The 14,474-nt window shown below is 41.5% G+C and overlaps 1 long non-coding RNA gene across 1 annotated transcript in view; it reads right to left on the bottom strand.

Moving 5' to 3' along the window:
* Positions 1-982: 982 nt before the first annotated feature.
* LOC127907427 (uncharacterized) overlaps positions 983-14,474 on the bottom strand; it is a 55,721-nt gene continuing 42,229 nt past the window's right edge. The window contains exon 3 of the long non-coding RNA XR_008064396.1: positions 983-1,545. This is a non-coding gene — a long non-coding RNA (uncharacterized LOC127907427). The remainder of the gene's footprint in view (positions 1,546-14,474) is intronic.

The following is a 14,474-nucleotide window of genomic DNA, read 5'->3' as shown; positions in this document are numbered from 1 at the left end:
CATATTAACATAGTCAAATAAATAAAATTTTGCAAAAAGTTTAAAGCATATTTCATGCTGAAACCTGCATAATAAACACCAATGGTAGACACAAAGTAGATCATTTATATATTTAACAGTTCTGTCATATTTTATTCATCTTATTAAATTATCATATATTTTACATGTGATAAGGCCCGAGATAATTACAGGCGCCTGTGATAATCGGAAGTACCCAAAAGGTCCACTGCATGTCTTGTGATAGATTGCTTAAAATGTTAAATACACAGAAATTCTGGTAGTTTACTGGTCAACTGGTCAACTGGAAAGTTTCTAGTAATATACCCTCCCTTTGCAACCCTTCCTACAGCAATGCGTGCTTGATGCAACCCTAAAACAAATCAACAAGTCAATAAACAAGTATACTGTCAGCCATCCCACACACCTTCTCTTGCCCAGATGGACAGCATCCATCAATGAGAGCTGTAGCATTTCTCAGTTGAATGCTTCTTGTTCGGACCACAATGTCTACTTGAAAGTATTATTTACGGTGTCTCAGATTACTTGAGACTAATATGCTGATGTCATGGAATTAACTGATCCGCTGCTTTAGGCTATTCTTGCGTTATGATTTTCACATGGCATGTGCTGACATTCTGTCTGCTTCTACACAGCTCTCACAGTACTCAAGTGGTTACCAAAGCAACCATAACATATAACATACATGGATGGGCACAACCCACCTGTAGATATAAAATAATATTCATATTTTACAGTTAGAAATGGATCTGTGGAGTTTCTGTTATTGTTTGATAACTGAAACCGTGAAGAGATTAAAGGCTTTGGGCTGACACAGGTTGGATTAGACCACGGTTGAACTGCCTCTTGAGTGTCTAAATGTCTTATTCAAATTCCATACTCAGCACCTGAAATGGTTGAAAATGTATTTATTGCTTTCTTCTGTTATATACAGTACAAGACTGTATTTTCAAAGCTTGACAAAGTTTGTTAAATGGTATTCGTTTTCGACATTGGGAAACCAGCGTGCTATTCGGTGGGAACAACTGAACAGACAGTAATTAAGCTTTTTGAGTTTGACTACCAGGTCCAACTTTAAGCGGGAAACCAATGCCATTTTGTAAGACAATAGTGAATGTCATCCAACTATCAAGCACGCCAACTCCCCCAAGCTCAAATTGTAATACAATACAAAGGAACCACTAGGTTGGGTAGCAGTGCTGATGAGAATCAGCTTAAACAGCTGTTGTGTGGCCATGGGTGAGCGACAGCCACTCAGTGTCTGACACTCTCCAACCTCAGTGACGGCTTAATGGTGTCAACAAGAGAGAAAGGGTCCAGACTGCTGTATCTTAACAAAATCTTAGACCCATCACACTCAGTAATTGCAGAAGTGGCTTTGGCAGTATGGAAGCTCAGCTTCACTCCACTTGACCGAACGGGTCAACGGAAATAAATTACTTTCCCCAGACCAGGCATGGATCTGCCTCGTCTTCTGTGTCACTGCCATATCCGTTGGTCAAGGACAGGGAGGCTCACTCTGCAGCGCTGAAACACAGATAAAACAGACTGTTGTTAAAACCACCTTTTTACTCTGTCTCTCAACCCAGCTGTCTTATCTACTAGCAGCCATCCATCTGTGCTCCCCCACCCACCACACATAAAGTATATGCAGTGATTAGCATAGCTGTGAAAACACGGGGTGAAGTGCTAGTCCTATCAGTCATAGGGTTTGTTTACAGGTGCAACAATGTTATTCTTACACAGTTCTCTGCACATCTGGCAATATAAATGTTGAGATACATCTAAGGGGTATTTGCTTGGGTGTGTAGTGTTCACACCACACTATAAAGAGCCACTCCACTTCCCACCCGAGAAATAGAAAGCAGGCGGAGGTGCTGGCACAAGCAGACATGGCAAGTGGCACAGCAGATGGCCTTCCGCTTACCACCATTTCCTTTCCCATAATGCTTCGGGTGCGCAACACACACACATAGCAACGTCCCTTGGGAGGAAGTAGCTACAGGAGACTCATGTATATGGACTGAACAAGGCCCAAACACTACAGAGAGCCTAATTATTTACCAAAATACCCAGATCTGGTGCCCCATAGATTTTTGAGAGCCGACACAGGACAAGTTGGAATAAAAAACACTGAGTGAGTAGACCGGTGCGATGATGCCTTCTTCCTGCCGCCACCTGCCTCGTTATCCGCCTTGCCCTGTGCCAGGGAACCGGACGACATATCCAGTTTGAGCTTTTCATGATGTTCCCCTTCTCTCTGGCTCCCACAATCCCTGTTCTTTTCATGAGCTGCCCGAGCGGCAGATGGAACACTTCATTTCTGCTCCACCTAGCCTCTGTTTTTCCTTTTGAACAGGTAGAGCGTGACCTGGTTTTACCACTCTGGCCAACTCCGAATGTATTCAGTGACTAGCGAACTTAGCTGGATTGTAGAGATTGGCAGAAATGAGTATCTACAATGTGTTAGGGATTTTCTACGAGTTGTCTGAGTATATTTAGAATTTTCACAATGGTATTTCTGTTATTAATCTGTTTATCACACTGAACCGACTCCATGCATGTCCCGGCTGCCACCACAGTCAGATTGTCTCCAGATGGTGGTCATCTGCTAGTGCTACTCTCATTCATCTGCTGTTCCACTTCTAATGAATCCATTGAAGGCCAGCAGTGTGTCTGTGAATTTCCATTTTAATGCATTCATACATAGCCTACACATGCATCTCATGAAAGGTATTGATGTAAAATATCAAACATTTAAGACATCCTTTTCTTGTAGAATGTTTGTATATGTTCATACTATTTGAACTGGAATAAAATGGAACTGTTTAGGCCTGTACTCAATCCGTAGTGTCCAAGATCAGCATTGTAGCGAGGATGAAATTTACAGGCAATTTTCGATCGAGCCGACATATATGCAGTCTCCGCCAATGTGGAAATATTGCCTTTAAATTTCAATTAACCTACAATGCTGATCCTCTGCGCTACATAGTGAATCCAGCCCTTTGTGTTTGGAACCATTATTTCCCCTCAGTGATTGACTTTATAATTATAAATCCTCTCAATGGGAGGGGCAGGAGAGACGAGGATTTCACACTCCTCAGTTCTCTAATGTTGTTAATGTGATTGGCAAAGTTCTCAATCACAATGTGAGTCAATGTGGGCTGAAAAAAATGGGTAAGTGTTTTGTTATTTCTGCTTTATTTGCTTAGAGACAAAGAGCGCGAGAGAGTAACTGAATGAGGAGTACGTACTGTGTAAAGTACATTGACACACGAGAGCTCCATCTGTTCATCCTACTGCAAGGTATTAGTACAACTGAGCTCAGAGGTACTGTAGCATGAGCTCTCCTGGTAGTCCCTTTAGTTGTCTGTAGATGGCATAGCGGAAAGGACTAAGTTACAGTATAGAATAACAGAGGCAGCACATGGAACCAAAAAAGGCTCTACCTGGAAACCAAAGGGCTTCTTTAAAGGGTTAGGCCAAGTTCAAGAACGGCCGCCATCGTAGCACCCATATAGAACTGTATTCTTAAAATGTTGGTGATGTAACAGTACTAGAGCGCCTCCAACAGTTCCCTATGGAGTTACCTGCTGTAAACAAGCAAAACAGAGGAGTGAATTTAACAGACGTGTTTATTGTTTGAGATCCGGGTCTTTAATGTGTTGTTGTGTCAATAAATTGGATATCTGCTTTCACTGGTTTTGAAAACTATCAGAAATAATCAGCACAACACAGAAGCATTAATGATCACTTAGCAATGGCTGTGGAGGAGAAAGTGCCGCTCTTGGAACTTTCAAAAGCGTTGGCCTAACTCTTTATATACGGTGCATTCTGAAAGTATTCAGACATCTTTACCTTTTTCCACATTTTGTTACGTTACAGTCTTATTCTAAATTGATTAATGAAAAACAAATCCACAGTAATCTACACACAATACCCCATAATAACAAAGCGAAAACAGTTTTTTTTTAACAGAAATACCTTAAAGTATTCAGACCCTTTGCTATGAGACTCGAAATTGAGCTCAAGTGCATCCTGTTCCCATTGATTATCCTTGATATGTTTCTGCAACTTGATTGGAGTCCACCTGTGGTAGATTCAGTTCATTGGCCATGATTTGTAAACATCTCACACCTATCTATGTAAGGTACTACAGTTGACATGTCATGTCAGAGCAAAAACCAAGCCATGAGGTCGAAGGAATTGTCCGTAGCGCTCCAAGACAGGATTGTGTCGAGGCACAGATCTGGAGAAGGGTACCAAAACATTTCTGCAGCATTGAAAGTCTTCAAGGACACAGTGGCCTCCGTCATTCTTAAATGGAAGAACCTGACAGAGTTTTCTGCGGAGAAAAATGGGAGGTAACTCCCCAAATAAAGGTGTGCCAAGTATGTAGCGTCATACCCAAGAAGTCTCGAGGCTGTTGTTACTGCCAAAGGTGCTTCAACAAAGTACTGAGTATTGGGTCTGAATACTTGTGTAAATGTGATGTTTCAGTTTTTTATTTTTAACAATTTCACAATAATGTTTGAAAACCAGTTTTTGCTTAGTCATTATGGGGTGCTGTGTTTAGATCGATGAAGAAAAATAACAATTTAATCCATTTTAGAACAAGGCTATAACATAACAACATGTGGAAAAAGTTGATTGGTCCGAAGACCGTCTGAATGCACTGTACAGTGAGCTCCAAAATGATTGGGACAGTGAGACATTCTTTGTTGTTGTTTTGGCTCTGTACTCCAGCGTTTTGGATTGGAAATTAAACATTGACTATGAGGTCAAAGTGCAGACATACAGCTTTCATTTAATTACAGCACTTTTGTACCTAGCCCCACATTTTAAGGGACCAAAAGTATTTGGACAAATTCCCTTATGTGTATTAAAGTAATAAAAACTTGAATATTTGGTCCTATATTACAAGCACGCAATGATTACATCAATCAAGCTTGTTGGATGCATTTGCTGTTTGTTTTAGTTGTATTTCAGATTATTTTGTGCCCAATAGAAATACATTGGAAATAATGTATTGTGTCATTTTGGGGTCACTGTTATTGTAAATAAGACTAGAATATGTTTCTGAACACATCTAAATGAATGTGGATGCTACCATGATTAGGGATAATCCTGAATGAATTGGGAATAATGATGAGTGCGAAGGTTTCAGATGCACAAATATCATACCCCAGAGACACGCTAACCTCTCCATTAAAATAACAGGGAAGGTTAGCATCCACATTACTGTAGAGGTCTTTAGAAACACATTATATTCTTATTTTACAAAGTGACTCCAAAACAACAGAATACATTATTTAGTGCCAAATAGAATAGAATGGTAAATCATCTGAAACACAACCAAAACAAACAGCAAATACATCCAACACATTTTTTTTGAGTCACAAGCTGGGTGTAGTCATTGAGTGCTACGAATAGGAGACCAAATACTACATTTTTTTACTACTTTTAGTACACATATAAGAGAATCTGTCCTAATACTTTTGGTCCCCTAAAATTGGGGACTATGTACAAAAAGTGCTGTAATTTCTAACAGCACTTTAACCTCAAGGTCATTGTATCATTTCAAGGTGCTGGAGTACAGAGCCAAAACAACAAAACATGTCACTGTCCCAATACTTTTTGAGCTCGCTCTATATGGCTCTATTTTCTCGTATGGGGAGAGCCAAAGAACCCGTTTTGGGTTCTAGATAACACCTTTTTTCTAAGCGTGTACAGCCCTGCTGTGTATAGGTGTCTCCTCCTTTGAGGTGATAATTCAACAAGGCTTATTGATTCTGGTAGGAAACATCTGTAGATAAACTGGTTACAGCAGAAGACAGCAAAAGATCTGTGCCGTACATGTCAGAAGTCTCCAGAGTATATGACAACAGAGAGTGAGAAACTTCAAATATAATTCACTACACCGAAGTGTAAGTAAATTGCAAAAAAATTGCAACACACAACCCTTGCAAACATCGTGCAGCAGAAGACACATTGTTCCCTGAAGCCATGTCTATTCCACCCCACAGTTCACTGTGGGAGCACAATGCTAAAGGGCTAAACCAGATATACTGAGGAAGAGTGGAAGCCTCTATCCACCAATGTTTTACAAACACTATGATTAGAGTCCATGATCATATGGCATAAATCAGGAAGAACTGAGGTTGTTAAATAAATCATGGAACATTAGAGGGGGCTATTCATTTTTTTTTATATAACGATGCCAGGTTTATAATCATCCCACATTTATCACAATATAAAATGCACAATAAATGAACTGTATTTTTTTCATGCTCTCATTAACTAGTCTGTGATGAGGTTGAGCAGTAAATAAAACATATTATATAAACATTTTCTGTCAAGTCAGGTCAGGTCAGAAGAGTTCAATCATTCCTCTGCAACAGATCTGTGTGATCTGCCACGTGAGATATCCCTGGTGTGACTGTCATACCACACCGACGTAATTGGGCTTGTGTGGAAAGGCAATGGTAAACATGAATGTAACGATGCGAAGGGCGGTTGGGATTGACCTTCAGAGCGGCTGCCTTGGGCACCTTGCTGTGCAGGCTGTCATCGGCCACTCTGACACCAGGTTTTTCTTTGGAGAGTAATCAGATTTTGGTTCCCACAGTGCTTTGCATGGAGGGCACCTTACCAAGAGATCACAGGTTCCTTGTTTAATCAGGGTGATCCTTATTTCTCACACTGATAAGGCCAGGTGAGCAGTGCCTCTGGACTGCACCACATACTGTAACAGTGATTACTAAACATGTCCAGCAAGGATAAAGCATTCAGCCTACTGGGTAATTTTTGAGGCTTGGTTCAGAAGATGAGGAAGATATGTTCAGATACGTGATGGGCACTGGAGAGACAACTAAGACAATTCCATGGCATATCAGCTCACTGTCAAATGCAGGGCCTGGACCTTTGTGTGCATATGAAGGATGATTATGCATTATTTAGACACAAAGGTGTCAAATAACTGATCATGTAATACAGAGACGTATATTTAGAGAGACAAACTTTTTAAATGTGTAATACTGTTCTTATTCTAGACATTCAGTTACATAGCAATGTTTACATATTAATTTTAAATGGAGAGCTAACATGGCTGCCATATAATGTTGAGGTGTCATGTAACTGCATCATATGATACAGAAACCCCATTGGCCCAACTCCCTAAATAAGCTGTATGGCTCTGATGTAATATAATTCAAGATATCCCATATCTATAAACATATATATTCCTGACTCGGTTATGAAATCAATCGGATCCCTTTTAATCGGCATTTTGAGGATTTTTTTTGGTGCAAATGTGGATGTAACATGGGCCTTTGTGACTCCTTGCCCATTGCACCAAATCTCCACTCCATCTCCATCAGCCTGCATGGGGAGTATTAATGGGACGCTTTAATGGCCCTTACGCATGGTTTACAATGGCACTTTATGATGGATGTTAAGGGACTTAATTGGGAATAATGAGCCCGTTATTGGGACATCACTCTCTACCATGCCAATGAAATGAGATAGCGCCACATAGAACCATAGCATTCCAAAATGTGTGTCAGAGGTGTTAAGGTACTGTATCTCCCCCGTTACACGTCAAGCAAACTTACTGTGGAGCCACAATATTGAATGGGTTACAATCTTTGTATCCCATGCATCGACCAATTTACAATTGCATCTTCTCTTTGCACCCACTACCGGCCTTTTAAAATGTATGACATATAGACGAAGGAATTGTTAGGTGAAAGTTAGATCAAAATATTAAATTGCCTTTGCTTACTTCATAATATGTACACTATGATAATCTAGTGTAGTATAGATCACATCATAGTGGTTGTCCCTGTACACTGACTACTTTCACCCGCTCAATCTTAATTAAGAACCTGAGATGGTTCCAACGGTTTTATGAAGTCAAATGTATTGATTTCCCACCCACAGCAGGGAATTTTCACACATCTCTCTTAGTATTGACACTTGGGGATGATCATATCGGTGACCTCTTCTGCTCTTCACTGCGTACCATCGCTGTTGGTCTCTGATGGAAAGCATTCTTCCCCTCTGCTTTGCTCTGGAGAGGAATCACGGATATTCTACCGCTAAAGCTGTCAATAATGTTTGTCTGACAATGTCAACAATGTCTATCTGACAAGTCGGAAGCATCAAGCATGACAATCATTTTGGGCTGGTAATCTAATGCCCTGGCTCAGAAAAAAAATAAGATACAATTATATATATATATATTTGTGCAACAATATCAAACACAATAATCAAATAATCTATCATGAGAACAGGCTATGCTGAAGTAAAACAGTATGATAGTGCTGCTTTCTTTGGCTACATTGGTTAACATATTCCATTGCCTTAATGTCTCGTACCATTCTATCCCTAGTCACTGTACCTAAAACCTCTTGGGCACTTCAACCTCCCTTCCCCGTAGGGCCAGTATGCAGAGGGACAGCTTGATGGAGTGGAGTGGACTGGGAGAGAGACAGACCAAACGGCTGAGAGACTTCAAGTGTGACACATTACCCTTAGAGCTGGAGCAGGGGCAGTCACATGAAACCTATTAGCGGAGGCATCTACAGTGCACAGCTCAGCGGCATGACCACCCCCATGCTCTTCCCCCAGCCCTCCACCGGCGGTCCTTGTCACCCCGTTCCCACCGATTAGGTAAAAGGAGCACATGGACTCCATGAGGATAATCCACTACAACAAGTTGGGTCGCGCTCCATTAACGACACCCTCATCTCACATATGTCGATTTACGAACATCAATGTATTTGGAGAGGATGTGTTAAATTCAAACATCAGCCTGTGATTACAAAAATATAGAATTTCCTCTCACTTTTTAATACATACAGTATTGCTAGGAACTGACATGGATCATAGCCTAACCCTTTATTGCGGTAATATTGCACGAATGAATGTGGCGGGATTTTATGATCTTTACTGTATATTGTGCTGCTGGTGGGAGCCTGCACTACTAAAAGGGAACAGGGAGAAAAGTATGTTTTACTGCCCCCATGTGGATTTTCCAAAAGCGATGGAGTTCTGTGTGGATTTGCATACATTTGTATTTGCAGGGTGTATTGTGAACAGAAAGGTGTAAAGAGATTATGCCTCTCCTGAAATGTTATAGGATTGTTGTGAGCTGTTTTTACCCACTACCCATCTCAAAAGAGTGTTAAAACACTCTCATAGGAACTATAGGGGTTCTTCTAGTCTAGTGAATGAATCACTCTGTCACCTGCTCAATGACTAGTGTAGTGTTTCACACTGCTCCAGACGAAATTCACACTAATATCACAATCATGGGTTGAGATGGTGGCCTACCTTGACACATGACCAAACTCAGCTACAGCCAATGAATATAAACCTGTAGCATACCTCCTGAAGTATCTTACAGTACGGTGATTGATACCTGGTGTAGGGATGACTAATCGGCTTACTGATATCTGTTGTAGGGGAAGTCTCTAATCTGCAGCTTTCTGCTCTGACTGTCGGTGTGGTGGTATATGTGTGGTTAATCTCTAATGGTGACAGGCTTTAGATGATTGGGGAGGGAGACAGATCATGCATGGTGCCTTTTATGGATGATGATCTTACAGAAAGACAGGGCAAATTAACACTTGAATCATTAAAGCAGTAATTTGTTGTTATGATTTTGTTGTTATTACTCTGTTACTCTATTACTCATATTTAAGTCATGCCCCCCTCTGTCTTTGATTTTCCTAAATAAGTGTATGTAATCTTAACATCACAAACAGAAATGGAGCTATAACCGGAGTTGTATACTACGATGTAAGCTGGATCTACTCAGGCTTTTATGGAGCTAGCCAGCTTCAGTAAACTTCACATTCCAGGCCAGGCTTTGACCGTACTACCGCGGTGGATATTGTTTGTCGGCTAGCCGCTAACTCCAGCAGGCTTGCAACTGTGCGTGCATTTTGCACATGGCGAGTCAAACGCCAAACTATTCCTTGAGACAATGCTGAACTATCAATCCATGGTTGAGTCAGTACAACATTTTCATTTTTTCCCGAAATGAACATGAAAGAAAAGTTATCTTGCAAATTCAGCAGGCTTTGCTGTGAATAGGCTATTAGAAGTGCCGTTTTTCCTTCATTACATATCGTTAATGCCGTCTCCTACATATGAGTGTCAAAACCCATGTTCCGTTACACCATAGCGTATGTGTAAACAGTATTTTTATGTTTTATATATATATATATATATACACTACCGTTCAAATGTTTGGGGTCACTTAGAAATGTCCTTGTTTTTGATAGAAAAGCAATTTTTTTTGTTCATTAAAATAACATCAAATTGATCAGAAATACAGTGTAGACATTGTTAATGTTGTAAATGACTATTGTAGCTGGAAACGGCTGATTTTTTATGGAATATCTACATAGGCGTATAGAGGCCCATTATCAGCAACCATCACTCCTATGTTCCAATGGCACGTTGTGTTAGCTAATCCAAGTTTATCATTTAAAAGGCTAATTGATCATAAGAAAACCTTTTTGCGATTATGTTAGCACAGCTGAAACTATTGTCCTGATTAAAAAAGCAATAAAACCGGCCTTCTTTAGACTAGTTGAGTATCTGGAGCATCAGCATTTGTGGGTTTGATTACAGGCTCAAAATGGCCAGAAACAAAGACCTTTCTTCTAAATCACGTCAGTCTATTCTTGTTCTGAGAAATGAAGACTTTTCCATGAGAAATTGCCAAGAAACTGAAGATCTTGTACAATGCTGTGTACTACTCCCTTCATTGAACAGCACAAATTGGCTCTGTTTGAGAAACAGTCGCCTCACAAGTCCTCATCTGGCAGCTTCATTATATAGTACCCTCAAAACACCAGTGTCAATATCAACAGTGAAGAGGCAACTTGTGAGGTGTCAGTTTGCGCTGTACTGTGAATAGCGCAAACAATGTCAACACTGTATTTCTGTGAAGTTATTTTAATGGACAAAATGTTTTGTTTTTCTTTCAAAAGCAAGAACATTTCTAAGTGACCCCAAACTTTTGAACGGTACTGTATTTATTTTTTATTCACTATATTAAATTACCTTTGTAATTGTGCACAAATTAATGTCAGACATGCACCTACCCCAATGTTCTGTTGCTGATGACAGCGATGAATCCAAGAGCAGATTTCAGGAGCAGGACAAGACATACTATTTTTGACTGATGACTGATATAATGGCATATACAGTAACAGTCAAAAGTTTGGACCCAAATGCATAATGAGTGCTCTAACTCCCCCTTGTGGTTGTCTGGAGCATTGAAGCCGTGACGCTGGGTACCTCTAAGTCCCGCGGTGTAAGCTCGCAACTTTTAAATGAGGAACCACTGTACTCATTCAAGGGTTTTCTTTGGTTTTACTATTTTCTACATTCTAGAATAATAGTGAAGACATCAAAACTATGAAATAACACACATGGAATCACGTAGTAACCAGACAAGTGTTAACCAAATCAAAATATATATTTGAGATTCTTCAAAGTAGCCACCCTTTGCCTTGACAGCTTTGCACACTCTTGGCATTCTCTCAACCAGCTTCGCCTGGAATGCTTTTCTAACAGTCTTGAAGGAGTTCCCACATATGCTGAGCACTCACTCGCCTTCTTAGTCAAATAGCCCTTACACAGCCTGGAGGTGTGTTGTGTCATTGTCCTGTTGAAAAACAAATGATAGTCCCACTAAGCGCAAACCAGATGGGATGGTGTATCGCTGAAGAATGTTGTGGTAGATCTGCTGGTTAGGTGTGCCTTGAATTCTAAATAAATCACTGACAGTGTCACCAGCAAAGCACCCGCACACCATCACACCTCCTACTCCATGCTTCCCGGTGGGAACCACACATGCAGAGATCATCCGTTCACCTAGTCTGCGTCTCATGAAGACACGGCTGTTGGAACCAAAAATCTCAAATTTGGACTCCCCAGACCAGGACACCTACAGATTTCCACCGGTCTAATGTCCATTGCTCGTGTTTATTGGCCCAATCAAGTCTCTTCTTATTATTGTTGTCTTTTAGTAGTAGTTTATTTGCAGCAATACGACCATGAAGGCCTGATTCACCCATTCTCCTCTGAACAGTTGATGTTGAGATGTGTCTGTTATTTGAACTCTGTGACTTATTTATTTCGGCTGACATTTCTGAGGCTGGTAACTCTAACAAAGTTATCCTCTGCGTCTTCCTTTCCTGTGGCGGTCCTCATGAGAGCCAGTTTCATCATAGTGCTTGATGGTTTTTTTTTGCGCTTGAAGAAACATTCGAAGTTCTTGACATTTTCCAGATTGACTGACCTTCATGTCTTACAATGAAGTATTGTCGTTTTTCTTTGCTTATTTGAGCCGTTCATGCCATAATATGGACTTGGACTTTTACCAAATAGGGCTATCTTCTTTACCAGGCATCCCCTTCAGTGCTCAGTTTTCCCCACCAAGTCTGTCGCCAAACAATTAGATTTGCTGGTTTTAAGCCTTAAACTTGTTGTAAATCCAGCCACAGTGTCCGATTTCAAAAAAGCTTTACGATGAAAGCACACCAAACGAATATGTAGGTCAGTACCTAGTCACAGAAAAACACAGCCATTTTTCCAGCCAAAGAGAGGAGTCACAAAAAGCAGAAATAGAGATAAAATGAATCACTAACCTTTGATGATCTTCACCAGATGACACTAATAGGACATAATGTTACACAAAACATGTATGTTTTGTTCGATAAAGTTCATATTTATATAAAAAATTCTCAGTAGTTCCAAAACATCCGGTGATTTTGCAGAGAGCCACATCAATTTACAGAAATACTCATAGTAAACATTGCTAAAAGATACAAGTGTTATGCATGGAATTTTAGATCCACTTCTCCTTAATGCAACCGCTGTGTCAGATTTGTTTAAAAACTTTACGGAAAAAGCAAACCATGCAATAATCTGAGTATGGCGCTCAGAAACAAAAACAAGCCATGCAGGTACCCGCTATGTTGTGGAGTCAACAGAAGTCAGAAATAGCATTATAAATATTCACTTACCTTTGAAGATCTTCATCAGAATACACTCCCAGGAATCGCAGCTCCTCTCACGTCTCTCCTCAAGGGTGATCCCTGTAGGTTGGTGTGGGGTCCAGAAGGGACGTTTGGTAAAACACCCAGATCCAAAGATATCCTTTGTGGTGGAGGTAAACACTTCAGAGCTGGGCATGGGGGCATGGGGGCAGTAATCCGCAGAAATTCTATCTGTTTGCGTATAGCTCCAAGAAATTGTCTCCTGCAGAGAGGAATTATGATGTCAGTGATCGAAAGCTCCTGGCGGTGAAGTTGGCATTTGAGGAGTGGAGACACTAACTGGAGGGCGCCAAGGACCCGTTCGTCATCCTCACTGACCATCGGAACCTGGAGTGCATATGGACAGCAGAAGCTGAATCCACGCCAAGCAAAGTGGGCCTTGTTCTTCACTATATTTGACTTCCTGCTGACCTATTGCCCAGGTTCAAAGAACACTATGATTCGGGAGAGGGTCCTGTCTAGAATGCACCCATAATCCCTTCCACTCGAGTTGTAGCCTCTGTGGTCTGGGATGTAGATGTGGACATCCGACAGGCTCTGGAGAGGGAGACGGCACCCACTACCTGCGCTCCTGAGAGCATCTACATTCCCAAAAAGATAAGGGATTGGCTGCTGACCTGGGCGCACACAGCTGTCGTCATGCGACATCCAGTATTTCTTGCACTACCCAATCTATCTCTGAGAAGTATCGGTGGCCTACCTTGGCGCAGGACGTTAGTCGCTATGTCAACTCCTATCCCGTATGTGCTCAAACCAAGTTTGAGGGAAACTCCTTCCCCTTCCTGTGCCTCAGGATCCCTGGTCTTATCTATCAATTGACTTGGTCACTGATCTCCCCTCCTCTCATGGTTTCACCCCCATTTTGATGGTTGATGGTTGGAAATATTTTCTAAATCCTGTCATTTCATTCCTCTCTCTAGTCTCCCTACTGCTCTCCAGGTCACTGAGGCACTATTCCAGCAGGTCTTCTGGAATTATGGCCTTCCGGAGGACATCGTCACCAACCGGGGGCACCAATTTACATCATGGGTATGGAGAAGCTCAGGGTCACGGTCAGCCCTCACTTCCAGGTAAAGGCCTCAGTCCAACAGACAGGTGGAGAAGATGAACCAGGATCTGGGGAGGTTCCTGAGGAGTCACTGCCAGGACCGGCAGGGAGAGTGGGCCCGATTCCTTCCATAGACGGAGTTCACCCAGAATTTGTTACGTCATTCCTCCACCAGGCTAACTCCCTTCCGGTGGGTTCTGTGTTTTTAGCCGGGACCCCGGGTCAGACAGAAGGTTGATGAGTGGTGCAGGCGCGCAGAAGTGGGAAGCAAGGCTCACGTGAGACTCCAGCGCGCCGTCCACCGTCAGAAGGAGCAGGCAGACCGC

Source organism: Oncorhynchus keta, chromosome 14, assembly GCF_023373465.1.
Source record: "Oncorhynchus keta strain PuntledgeMale-10-30-2019 chromosome 14, Oket_V2, whole genome shotgun sequence".
In the NCBI taxonomy this organism is placed as follows: domain Eukaryota; kingdom Metazoa; phylum Chordata; class Actinopteri; order Salmoniformes; family Salmonidae; genus Oncorhynchus; species Oncorhynchus keta.
The sequence above is the reverse complement of the archived record's forward strand: the minus strand, read 5'-3'. Positions and strand labels throughout refer to the sequence as shown.